At 32.8% G+C, this 13089-nt stretch overlaps 2 long non-coding RNA genes across 2 annotated transcripts in view; both read right to left on the bottom strand.

Annotated features, from left to right (window-relative positions):
* Window positions 1-4417, bottom strand: part of LOC143062089 (uncharacterized) — a 13351-nt gene extending 8934 nt beyond the window's left edge. Inside the window, exon 1 of the long non-coding RNA XR_012974537.1 lies at window positions 4132-4417. This is a non-coding gene — a long non-coding RNA (uncharacterized LOC143062089). The remainder of the gene's footprint in view (window positions 1-4131) is intronic.
* Window positions 4418-6528: 2111 nt separating this feature from the next.
* LOC143062736 (uncharacterized) lies at window positions 6529-11244 on the bottom strand. The gene is made up of 3 exons (XR_012974830.1): window positions 11067-11244; window positions 8121-8208; window positions 6529-7246 (listed from the first exon to the last, which is right to left on the bottom strand). It is a non-coding gene; the product is annotated as an uncharacterized LOC143062736 (long non-coding RNA).
* Window positions 11245-13089: the final 1845 nt, after the last annotated feature.

Here is a 13089-nt window from a genome sequence, read left to right as displayed (position 1 = left end):
ATCAGTTGAAAAAGGCTTAACTCATTAGATAGACAAAAAATAAAAGTTTGCGTCAATTATTTCTTGAACCTACCATTTTTTTTTGTCTGTGTTGGATTTGTGTGGCATTAAAAAAACTAGAGGCTCTCAAGAGCCTGTGTCGCTCACCTTGGTGTATGTGCATATTAAACAATGGACACAGATAAATTCCTTACAAAATTGTGTTTTGATGATGGTGATGTGTTTATAGATTTTACTTTACCGAACATTCTTGTTGCTACAATTATCTCTATCTGTAATGAACTTGGCGCAGTAATTAGAGTGGAAAATATTTTATAAAAATCTACAAAAATTTATGAAAAATGTAAAAAATTGACTATAAAGGGCAATAACTCCTAAAGGGGTCAACTGACCATATCGGTCGTGTTGACTTATTTGTAAATCTTACTTTGCTGAACATTATTGCTGTTCACTGTTCATCTATATCTATAATATTATTCAAGATAATAACCAAAAACAGCAAAATTTCCTTAAAATTACCAATTCAGGGGCAGCAACCCAACAACGGGTTGTTAGATTCATCTGAAATTTTCAAGGGCAGATAGATCTTGACCTGATAAACAATTTAACTCCATATCAGATTTGCTCTTAATACTTTGGTTTTTGAGTTATAAGCCAAAAACTGCATTTTACCACTATTATCTATTTTTAGCCATGGCGGCCATCTTGGTTGGTTGACCGGGTCACCAGACACAGTTTTTAAACTAGATACCCCAATGATGATTGTGGCCAAGTTTGGTTTAATTTGGCCCAGTAGTTTCAGATAAGAAGATTTTTGTAAAATATTACTCAGATTTACGAAAAATGGTTAAAAATTGACTATTATAAAGGGCAATAACTCCTAAAGGGGTCAACTGACCATTTCGGTCGTGTTGACTTATTTATAAATCTTATTTTGCTGAACATTATTGCTGTTTACAATTTATTTCTATCTATAATATTATTCAAGATAATAACCAAAAACAGCAAAATTTCCTTAAAATTACCAATTCAGGGGCAGCAACCCAACAACGGGTTGTTCGATTCATCTGAAATTTTCAGGGCAGATAGATCTTGACCTGATAATCAATTAAACCCCTGTCAGATTTGCTCTTAATGCTTTGGTTTCTGAGTTATAAGCCAAAAACTGCATTTTACCCCTATGTTCTATTTTTAGCCATGGCGGCCATCTTGGTTGGTTTACCGGGTCACCGGACATAATTTTTAAATTAGATACCCCAATGATGATTGTGGCCAAGTTTGGTTTAATTTAGCCCAGTAGTTTCAGAGGAGAAGATTTTTGTAAAAGCTAACGACGGACGACGACGACGACGACGACGACGACGACGACGGACGACGGACGCCGGGACGCCGGACGCCAAGTGATGAGAAAAGCTCACTTGGCCCTTTGGGCCAGGTGAGCTAAAAAGAGTATTAACTACACAGTACAGCTTCCAACAAGAATACAAGATTTATTGATTTTAAAAATGCGACCAAAATTAAAAAAATGCTCGCAGCAGAAAAATTCAACAGTTTGATTTTCATTGAAATAAAATAATTGTTATGATTTACACACCATTACTTTTCCAATATAAATATTCGAACTATTTTGTTTGTTGTTTCCTTTATAAATTTACATCATTTTTAAAAAGACCACTTTGTGTCTTCGATATTTAGACTAGACTATAAAAGCGATGTTCATTATCTTTCTTCTGCTGTAAGTTTAATTTAGTTATTTTGTGTCATAATTGCCATCTCGTATGTTTTTAAATTTGAATAAAGAAGAGTCAGGTTGTCTTATACGTCAATGATACACACAAAAAAAATCGACAGCAAATGAAATGAGGTGCAACATTCATTCTCTATGAAAAGAATACATCACAATGATGTAATTTTTGTAAGAAAAATACCAATTTCGTGAGAAGTTGCGTGTTGGACTTGAAGAGCCAAGGCAAACTGACAAATATCTGAATGAACGAATCGATTTATGGTATATAAAAAAAACCAAACAAAGCCCACATGGTTAGCATTGAATAAATAGTAAGCCACTCTTAAATGATCACAACGTAGAAGTTTTTGTTCTCTTAATCAATAAGATATTTTCTGAAATAACGCGGGTCCCCATTAACTTAAAAGTTTGATTTTTTTTATTTACCATGAATAAAATGTGTAACAAGTGATTATTTAAATCCCCACTTGAAGGCCTCCGATAGACTGAGTGAGCATAAAATCATCGCCCACGACAAACATGTTATAGGCAAATTTTTCAGTACAATTACTAATAAACGTTTTACCGTCGACCACACTGTTATGAATTTCATTCTAATATCTTTACACTTATTTAAAAAGATAATTTTCATTTTTGATCTTATCACGATTTTATTAACCTTGACGACAAACGAAGGCTCCAGCTACGTGGGTTATTCAGTGTGCACCACATTTTTATGTTATTTCTTTATGGACAGAACAAATATAAGTCATTCCTTAAATTAAAAAAATATTGAAATTGTAAACAATATTCCCATTCTAATCAATACGAAACAAGTCATTAGACTGGAACACAGGAAAATCGGAGAAACACCAGGAATATGACAACTATAAGACATTAAATAAAACCAAGAAAAAAGAAAAAAAAATCGACTGGAACGGCATTTTCAAAACGGGGAAGTCAATAAAACTGACAAATCTAAACGCTATCACCAACAGTCGTCATATTCAACTATCATATTCTTGACTTGGTTCAGACATTTTCCAAAGAAAATGTTTGTGTAAAATCTGGATTTAGAGTTAGCTATAATACCTTCAAATTGTGTGATACGTGCATATAAATCCGCTGCATTGATTAAAGACATTATTGGCTACCGCGAAAAAAATGGAATCAAGCAGCCATGCAGCATTGTGTTAACAAACATCAAAGACATACATCATAACTTAAATAAATAAGCATATAACTAAATAAAAAAACGACGCCATAAAAAAAGTTTTTTTTTTTTGTAATTACAGCACATTTCAGTCAGTATGTAGCTAATGGTAATATCTTTGGTTAGCTTGCTTGTTAGCTGAACCGTAAAGTCATTGTTAGGTAAGGTAAACTTCCCTCCTTTTAAAGTAGCTTAGTCCTACAGAGAGATAGATTTTGTATCTAAGGGGCTAGTCTACTATTAAAGGAGGGAAGTTTACCTTACCTAACAATGTCTTCACGGTTCAGCTAACAAGCAAGCTAACCAAAGATATTACCATTAGCTACATACTGACTGAAATGTTCTATATAGTAAATAAAATCCAGTATAGCATATCAATAGTTGGACATTAGGAACTATACACATTTTCGAAATAAATTACAAATTGAATAAAATATCTTCATACGAGGGTACAAAAAATGAATAGACAACTTTCGCGCCTTTATGACTTCATCTACCAGATAGAGGGGATCGCCTCTATCCCTGCACTATAAACGTTCATCAAACGTCTTAGTGATCGTCATTGTCCAGGATTAACTAGAAATAATGTTTGTTCTGTAGGTACTTAATCACAATCCCCTAATGAAAGCAGTGCTGATTGTCAATTATGATAATTCAATTTGCCGAATAATTCGTGCAATAAAGCATCATAGTTTTCCAACCACTCGCTTAACAGGGAACGGAAGTGAGGATGCCCCTAAACGCATGAATGATGTTCTCCAAAACTAAAGTTTTTGACGGAAATGCATTTAACTCGAAAGTTGTGTAAGGCTACAAATTAATTTCGTATGTAGCGTCCCTCTGAACCTACCTACATCGCAAAAACCAAAAATTGAAGATGTTTATATGATATCAAACCACGTTAACAGTCATACGACAAAAAAGAAGCATAAAAGTACAAATACTAATAAATTGAAACGGCACAAAATTAAAAAAATATATGAGCGTCACTGATGAGTCTTATGTAGACGAAACGCGCGTTTGGCGTATTAAATTATAATCCTGGTACCTTTGATAACTATATACAGAATGTCCGCACATAAAATCTAAGAGTCTAAGAATTCTGTATTTAAAAATCAACGTTTGTTTGACTTTGATAGATAGCTGTCTTATTTTCAATTTTTACACACCCAATTATTTTATATTTTCTTACCTTTTCAGACTGTGTAACCAATGTTCTTTTACAACTGTTTGAAAACTATCCAGTTTAAAATAAGAACCTGACTGGATATTGTTCATATCATATTGAATATTTTGAGAATTTATTATCTTTTTCAAATAGTTGTACCTAGAAACTGAGAGCTCTTTATGTCAAACTATCAAACTATCGTAAATTTTGTTGACAAAGATTAATATATTTGTAAGAAGTTTTGAAATATGTTTACAATATGACAATTTTGATTTAACGAGGGGTACAAACTATGCAGCTAGGTATAAATTAAGGTAATAAATCATCAAAAAATTTATGTCATGCTTCTACTTTTAAATTGAAGGGATTTGTTGTTGTTGTTGCATATATATGTATTAACATATAAATTGATCGTTGCAATCATGTCTCAGTGTTTCATCTTGTTGCAAATGTGTTTACTCTATATTCATCAATTATACATATTCAAATAACGTCAAATTGACAATCAACGTCTCTGACATGTTCCAGTACTTCATGTTTCACTGAAAACTGTTGACTTATGTACCCTTTAAACGAGTAAATCACATTTCTTATCTAGAAAAAAAACCATCAAAGAAACCCTGAAAGAACAAGTCGTACTTCGTTTTAAAAAGAATATGAGCCAAAAATGACAAAAAATTTTTTTTAAGAAAAGACAAAAGATATTTTGTAAAAATATATTTGAGTTCAAACTTTTTACGAATGTTGTGTTTTAATCGCCTTTCTGGAATATCTTCACAAATACGCTATAAATGAAATATTTGGAATTAAATGAGTTATAGAAAACAAAGGATATAAGGTATCCATCCATGACACAAAATCAAGTCATGCACAGTGAAAACAACACACAAAAAGCAAAAAAAAAAAAAAAAAAAAAAAACAAGCCCTTTATTGCTGTTCTTCATCTCATATAAATACTTGATGCAATTAATCATGTTAATGATATGAAAGAAAGCAACATCACGTTTCTGTCTTGTAATTGCTCAGTACATATTTTACCGTCATTGTATCCCTCTTCCTTTAAAATACACAGAGTGCTATCAAGACTTGTAAGTTAGATACATTGTAATAGCATTATAACTACTACACATTGGGTCGTTTTCTTATCTTATAGAGGGTAAATGTACAAAATTTGCATTGAGCGAATACGAATACTTTATTTCTCATAAACTACAATTACATAATTATAGAGAACATACAAAACTATAATTACTATATGGTACAATTATTACACGCATGTGTGAACAATACAATGAAATTTACCTGGAGGATTGACTTCTACATTTAGAATATTGATAAATTTACATAGTTTTCTAATATTACAATATTAGATGATTTAAACAGTTCATCAACTTTATAGATATTAGGGTTTGACCAAAAGTATTTCGGTAAGAATGTCTTTCTTTCAAACTTAAATGTTTCACAATTCATAATGTAATGGTACTCGTCACCAATGTCGTTTGAGTCACAAAGACGATAAAGTCAAAATATTCAAACGGAATAGAAGCACAAGGAAAAGCACAAATTCAAGATCATAATATTATAAATACAATTACAATCTGGAGATATATAGACAATCATAACTGTTTAGTGTCTTTAAATATCAGCTGTATTTGTACAAGGCTAGGAAGCAAGGTGTTTGCGAGCTTTTAGTGAGCTATTACACCTGTTTCGAGCCGAGTACAAATACAGCTGATATTTAAAGACACTAAACAGTTAACACTGGACACTTTTAATTTGCAAAACACTCATTTGCAAATCCGCCGCCGCCTCAAACAAGAGCTACAATATCATGTATATAACCAAAATGTGCGGAATTACATGGGATTCAATAATTTCATTGGTTTAATACTGTTACTTTCATATTTATTTTGCAATTTGAATTATAAAAACATGGGATTTTCAATATCCCATGGGACAGGGCAAAATCCCATGGGATTTACCATTATCCCATGGGATTTTGGTTAAATCCCATGGGATTTTTTTTGGTCCCATGGGATTATTGTAGTCCCATGGGATATTTGTTGTCCAATGGGACAAAAAAAATCCCATGGGATTTTTAATATCCCATGGGACAAAATAAAATCCTATGGGATTAAAATTATAAATATATATATATATAAATATAAAGTTATGTGTATGTTACAATGAATGCTGTTTGGTAGTAAAATGTTTTAAATGTATACGAGTTTTTTTTATATTTTTTATATATACATATATATAATTTTTTTAAAATTTTGTCACAAACATGTTTTTTATTTGTTTATATGACAATAAAGATTATTCTTATTTTGGAATGTATAATAATAATATTTTACAGTCAAAGAATAAAGTCCTTTCACTGAAACAAAATGATGAAATTTCTAAATAAATGAAAAAATATTGTTTTGAAATCTTTGTCTTGTTTATTCTATTATGAAAAATAGAACTGAAAAAATATTTCATATTCTGACTGAATAGTTCACTCTTTTCATGAGGTAAGATTTTCTTTGTTATAGGTTCATTGCAATACTTGTATAGGCAAACAATTTGAATTATAATATATAACTTTGTGGTGTACATAATAGTATGCTTATATTTGCAAATTTATAATATAAACACTTTTTGTTAAAGTTTTTGCTTTTTTTATTCACAACTTGCTATGTACAATTATTCAGTCCACTATATAAGAGTGAAGTCAATAAATAATTTCATTCACTAGAATATTCCTGCAATTCTTAGACAAAACATTTTTTCAATCTGTTCTTCAAAGATCTTCCTCTGTACATCTTTATTGAATCGAGAGATTCAAATGAGAAGACAAAGCAAGTTTATTTGGACAACAACATTCTAATATCTTGTTCATTCCTTCCATCTTTCAATTGATAATTACATTGTTGTATTTATATGATCAAGTTCTTGTGCATCAATGATCGTGATGATATGACTCCTTTTTGTTTATAGTCATCATGTTGAAATTTCCTCTTTCAAATAAATGTAGGAAAAACACGTTCCATTTCAAATTAATAAAAAAGTTGCACTATGGAGAAAAATATCAGCTTTAAGTTTTCCGTTCAGTATTGATCTGTGAATGATGACCATGAAAATCCAGATTTCTGACCTACAAATACACAAACTCAAAAATTATCAGTGAAGAGATCAATAAAATGGCTATTTTATCATGTTTATGATTAATATGATAAACTTTCATTTAAATATTCAAGTACTAAATTACAGAAATCGCTTAAATTTTATAATAGTTTAGTTAAAGTACAGCTTATTTAAAATTATAATAAAAAATATAGGCCACCGTTGAGTTAAATAAGATATTACATTTTTAATGCCAAAAAATGGCATTTTTGCACCAAAGGGAGATAATTTGGAGCTTTTTCAATGATATATGCATTTTAAAAGTCATCTGGGGCCAAACCGAATTGATTGTTTTGAATGATTTGGTGTACCATATGATAAAGATATAAATAAATTGAGTTATGAAAAAAAAATATTAAAACATTTTTCTGAAATTGTTATACCCTAGAGCCTCCTTAAATGTCATTTGATCTCTATTGGAGAAATGTCTCATTGGAAATCAGACTGCTAAGTGTTTCTTATTTTTATATCAACCCAGCCATATTATACCTGTCTAATATCAGGAGCTTGTACATAGTTCAGTGGTTGATGTTGGTTCATACCCGTCATTTTTATTTTTCATAATTTTTTGTTTTTATAAATTAGTCTGGTATATTTGACGTTTGAATTGATGCTCTGTTTCAAATTTGGTTAGTGTTGACTTTTATAGATTACTATAACATGTATAGGGTATGGGTTTTCTCATTACTTACAGGTCATCAATGGCCTCTAATAAGTAATTACAATGCTTACATCCACTAAATTGAACTCTGATGGATAGTTTTCTCTTTAATCATACCACATCTTATTTTAATAAATATTTAATTATTATTCAAGGACAAAAAATTTTATAACAGTGGACTTACCATTTAGGCTTTGTTGACCTCTGTAAATCTTATTTTGTTGATAATTTCTTCTGTTTATAGTTTCCCCTTTATCTTTCATGTTCTTGCCCTACACATAAAAGGGTAAACATCATTTAATGACAAAAATAACTACTACATGTATTACATAATTAGTAGGCAACTGAAAATTTTGTCTTATTTGTATATAACATCAACTTACTCATCATTCTTGCTGTTCAATATCATGAATATTATCATTATTCTATGAATATGAGGTCACAGTAAAATTAACCTTGGCAGGCAGACATCTTTTTTTATTTGATACCTTGTAGTCATTCCATACAACAAGTAGACCTATGCTTAAAAAATCTAAGGCCAAAATTAAAAATATGTTTGTTTCCCCTCCCCCCACACGGGTCCAAAATAAGTGCCCGGGTCAAAAAATTATTTTCCACAAAAAAATCGAAATTATTTTTTTCCTGAAAATAATTTGTTTCCATTTTTGGAAAGTGCTTGAAAGCAGAAGGATTGATAATCTAAATAAATACACTCAAATTGAGCACAAACAACTGATAAGTGGCCTGGACTGGACAAGTCAAACCATTCATGTGACCATGCTATGACAATCACATCCAGTTAAAAAAAACTAGAGGCTCTCAAGAGCCTGTGTCGCTCACCTGTTAATGTGTTTACTGATGTCGGCCATCTTCGTTGGTAGGCGGGGTCATTAGACACTTTTTTTATTATGCCCCACCTACGATAGTAGGGGGGCATTATGTTTTCTGGTCCGTGCGTCCGTTCATCTGTCCGTCCGTCCGTTCGTCCGTCCGTCTGTCCGTCTGTTCGTTCGTCCGTCTGTCCCGCTTCAGGTTAAAGTTTTTGGTCTAGGTAGTTTTTGATGAAGTTGAAGTCCAATCAACTTGAAACTTAGTACACATGTTCCTTATGATATGATCTTTCTAATTTTAAAGCAAAGTTAAACTTTTGACCCCAATTTCACGGTCCACTGAACATAGAAAATGAAAGTGCATGTTTCAGGTTCAAGATTTTTAAAAAAGTTACAAAAAATGATGAAAAGTTGTTAAAAATTTACTATAAAGGGCAATAACTCCTTAAGGGGTCGACTGACAATTTTGGTCATGTTGACTTATTTGTAGGTCTTACTTTGCTGAACATTATTGCTTTTACAGTTTATCTCTATCTATAATAGTATTCAAGATAATAACCAAAAACTGCAAAATTTCCTTAAAATAACCATTTCACAGGCAGCAACCCATCAACAGGTTGTCCGATTCGTCTGAAAATTTCAGGGCAGATAGATCTTGACCTGATCAACAATTTTACCCCCATGTCAGATTTGCTCTAAATGCTTTGGTTTTTGAGTTATAAGCCAAAAACTGCATTTTACCCCTATGTTCTATTTTTAGGCATGGCCGCCATCTTGGTTGGTTTGACAGGTCACGCCACACATTTTTTAAACTAGATACCCCAAGGATGATTGTGGCCAAGTTTGGTAGAATTTGGCCAAGTAGTTTCAGAGGAGAAGATTTTTGTAAAAGTTTACGGACGACGGACGCAGGACGACAGACGACGAACGCCAAGTGATGAGAAAAGCTCACTTGACCTTTCAGGTCAGGTGAGCTAAAAAAAACCTGCCTTCCTGGTCTGTTTACAAAGGGTAGACCCGGGGGAGGGGAAACAGACATTCTTTTAAATGTGGCCTGATAAAATGACAAAACCAAGAAAACTTATCATTGACCAAAGAACAATAAAATGCGGTCATGGTTTATATATGAATCTGCCATTCAGACATGCACACCTTACAATTGTTTCATATCTACCAAATATAATCTACCTGTAACTTTAAACATATGATAAACTGACAAAACAATGCAGTGTTTCATTGACCAATGAACCATGCATGAAAATGAGGTCAAGTTCATATAAAAATTATGACAGACAGCTAAGTGCATCTTACAATTATTTCATTCACTAAATAAAGGGGCCTTATTGCTTACAGTATCCGGAAAATAGACCAAACCACAAAAACTAAATATTTTCAAAGTTCCTTATACCCTGCCAATTTGTTATGGTTGTGCCTGTTCCAAGTCAGGATCCGATAATTCAGTGATTGTCGTTTGTTTATGTGTAACATATCTGTTTTTCAATTTTTTTGTACATAAATTAAAGCACAATACATTTGTACATGAAACACAAAGCTCATCACTGAGATAGTAGTCTCAGATAGAGGGAGGCGGGGTCAACCAAACTCCCCTATTCAATCTGAATGCAGGACAGAAAGTCACAGTCAAAAAGTCACACACTGTCACAGGACAAAAAGTCACAATTTAGTTTTGAGATTATTTTTCTTTGAACAAGAAAACACTCTTTTTGTATTTTTCTTGAAGTTTTATACATGAACATGATGTAGCAACTTTTAAATTAAAATTTATTAAAAACAAATAAATCAGTGCATTAGGTTTGCGCACATTACCATTACATTTGCACACAAAAATCATTACGTTTGTGTGCAGCTTTTGATTACATTTGCACGCATTTTTTAACATGTAAATATAAAAAAAAAGATATAGTATGATTGCCTTTTACAGCTGACTATGCGGTATGGGCTTTACCTCGGGCTTTGCTCATTGTTGAAGGCTGTTTGGTGACCTATGGTTGTTAATGTCTGTGTCATTTTGGTCTTTTGTGGACAGTTGTCTCATTGGCAATCATACCACATCTTCTTTTTTATATTATGAACAATTTCCTAAAATTAAAAATGAATATATGTAATAAAAAGAAGATATTTCAAAATCTTTTTTCATTTATATTCAATCAATTGTCAACAAATTGTTTGTGACTTTTTGTCCTATCAACTTTGTTACTTTATGCCTGAGTTTGACATGTGTTTGACTTTTTGTCCTGTGACTTTTTGTCGGAATGTCCTGTGACTTTCTGTTCGTTTACCTTCCATCTAAATCAGTGAACTGAATAATTGTTTTTTGCAGAAGTCCGGGGAGTGTTAAAAAATCACATGTGCAAGTTGAGAGTCAACACTTACACAGGGACTACACAATACTTTTTCAGAATGTCAGCAAAAAAGAATCACTGGTGACAGGGGAGTGTAACCGATGAATTGATCCTGAATCAGTTAAGATTTTCCCGGTACGTCTAAACACCGCTCAGGAGGACCTCCTGGGTGCACACATGCAGGACATACAAAGTGCACTCATGATCACTCATGACAGACCCTATATAGTCGCCGTCGTATCTGCACACATGATGGATGTATATATTCGTTATAGATCGTCATACACTTCTCATTTTAGAGTTAAATTTGCAAGCAACCTCTTAAGATTTTAAAATAATAATGCTACTAAAAATATATTATTTCCCCCAATTTTCGCAATTTTTTCGCCGTATAAAATATTTAGGCGACTGTGCTTTTAGTGAATATAAACGATTACGAGGCCTCACGAATAAATATAAATATGAAATATACTGGAACATCGATTAGCATAGATCGAGCAGCAGAGTAAACTTCCACATAAATCTCGAAGTTATTTACGCCGGATAATATAGACTGTGCTCCTGAATAAAGTTGTCAAATACATTAATTTGTGTTTTTTACTTCTACAAGAAATTTGATTCAAATGCTAATTACGCACCATTTGCTGAGCAGAGAATCATTCTAAGCCAGGAACCGTCTATACTAACTGATAACAGTAAGAATAGAACTTGAACAGGGGCGGATGCAGGAATTTTCGAAAGGGGGGTGCTAACCCAGGGCACCCAGGGCAAAGGGGGGGGGGTACAAAACATATGTCCCGATACAAATGCATTGATCGGCAAAAATAAAGGGGGGGGTGCGCACCCCCGGAACCCCCCCCCCCCCCCTGGATCCGCCACTGTTGAAGTCTCTGTAAAAAGGCAGTCAATCCTAACAGAACTGTATTAACTTAATGATACATGTACATCAAGTTCCAGCACCTCACCAAGCACCCTTGCCTTGCATACTGAGATGGCAAACTGGTGTGTGTCAGTATTTTAATATAAAACTGCGTAGGTTCATATCGTTTGATTCAACGTTTGTTTGGTTATTTTTTAAGGATCGTTGTAAAATTATATCTAAATCTTTGTTAAAATACGATTTTAAATTGTTCAATTCTTTCTATTTCATAATTTTGTCAAAGTCTACTTTTTAAAGTTTTAAATTTTACAGAAAAAATGAATATTCCATTTTGATTTGAAGAAAGTCTTTTTGAACTGTCATGACATGGTGTTGCAAAGCTGATTACAGGTAACTATAACATACAGTAATTTTCCATTTCGACAGTGCGTGTATTCTCGGGTGTGTATAACGTATAGTTTTCTAGAGAACATCCTGTCTACGTGTAATACAGATTGATGACATTATACAACATTTCTTTGGTTAAATGTGATAAGGTATCTGTGTCCATTCCCTATTTCAACACCACTAATTTTTCGAAGAAAAAAAATCAAAAAAAAATTATATGAAATTAAGAAGAAAAGTAGCAAATATAAACTTCAGTAATTGCGCATTGAGTAAACATAATTCCAATATTGCATGAACAAATCCGTGAGAAAACGTATATATACATGTATGAATAAAGATGTGTTTTAAAAGACCTATTGGCATTATTTCACACTAGGATCTAAGATAACTAGAACTAAGCAATGGTTGATCCAGAAATTTTCATACGTGGGGACTCATTGACTGCCTTAGAGTGTTCACGTCAAGTCATGCTTCCGTGATTCCCTATATAATCTACCATTTGTTTCCAAAGATTTAGGAGGGGGGCTGGTACACACATATATATATAAATATACCTCTGCGGCGGAGCCAGCCATTTGAAAAGGAGGGGGGTCTCAACCCAGGACAAAAGGGGGAGGGGGTGGTTCCAACCATATGTCCCCATTCAAATGCATTGATCGTTCAAAAAAAGGGGAGGTTCCAACCCCCGAAACC

Source organism: Mytilus galloprovincialis, chromosome 2 (genome assembly GCF_965363235.1).
Source record: "Mytilus galloprovincialis chromosome 2, xbMytGall1.hap1.1, whole genome shotgun sequence".
Taxonomy (NCBI): domain Eukaryota; kingdom Metazoa; phylum Mollusca; class Bivalvia; order Mytilida; family Mytilidae; genus Mytilus; species Mytilus galloprovincialis.
Note: the sequence above shows the minus strand (reverse complement) of the source record. Positions and strands in the feature narration are given on the sequence as shown.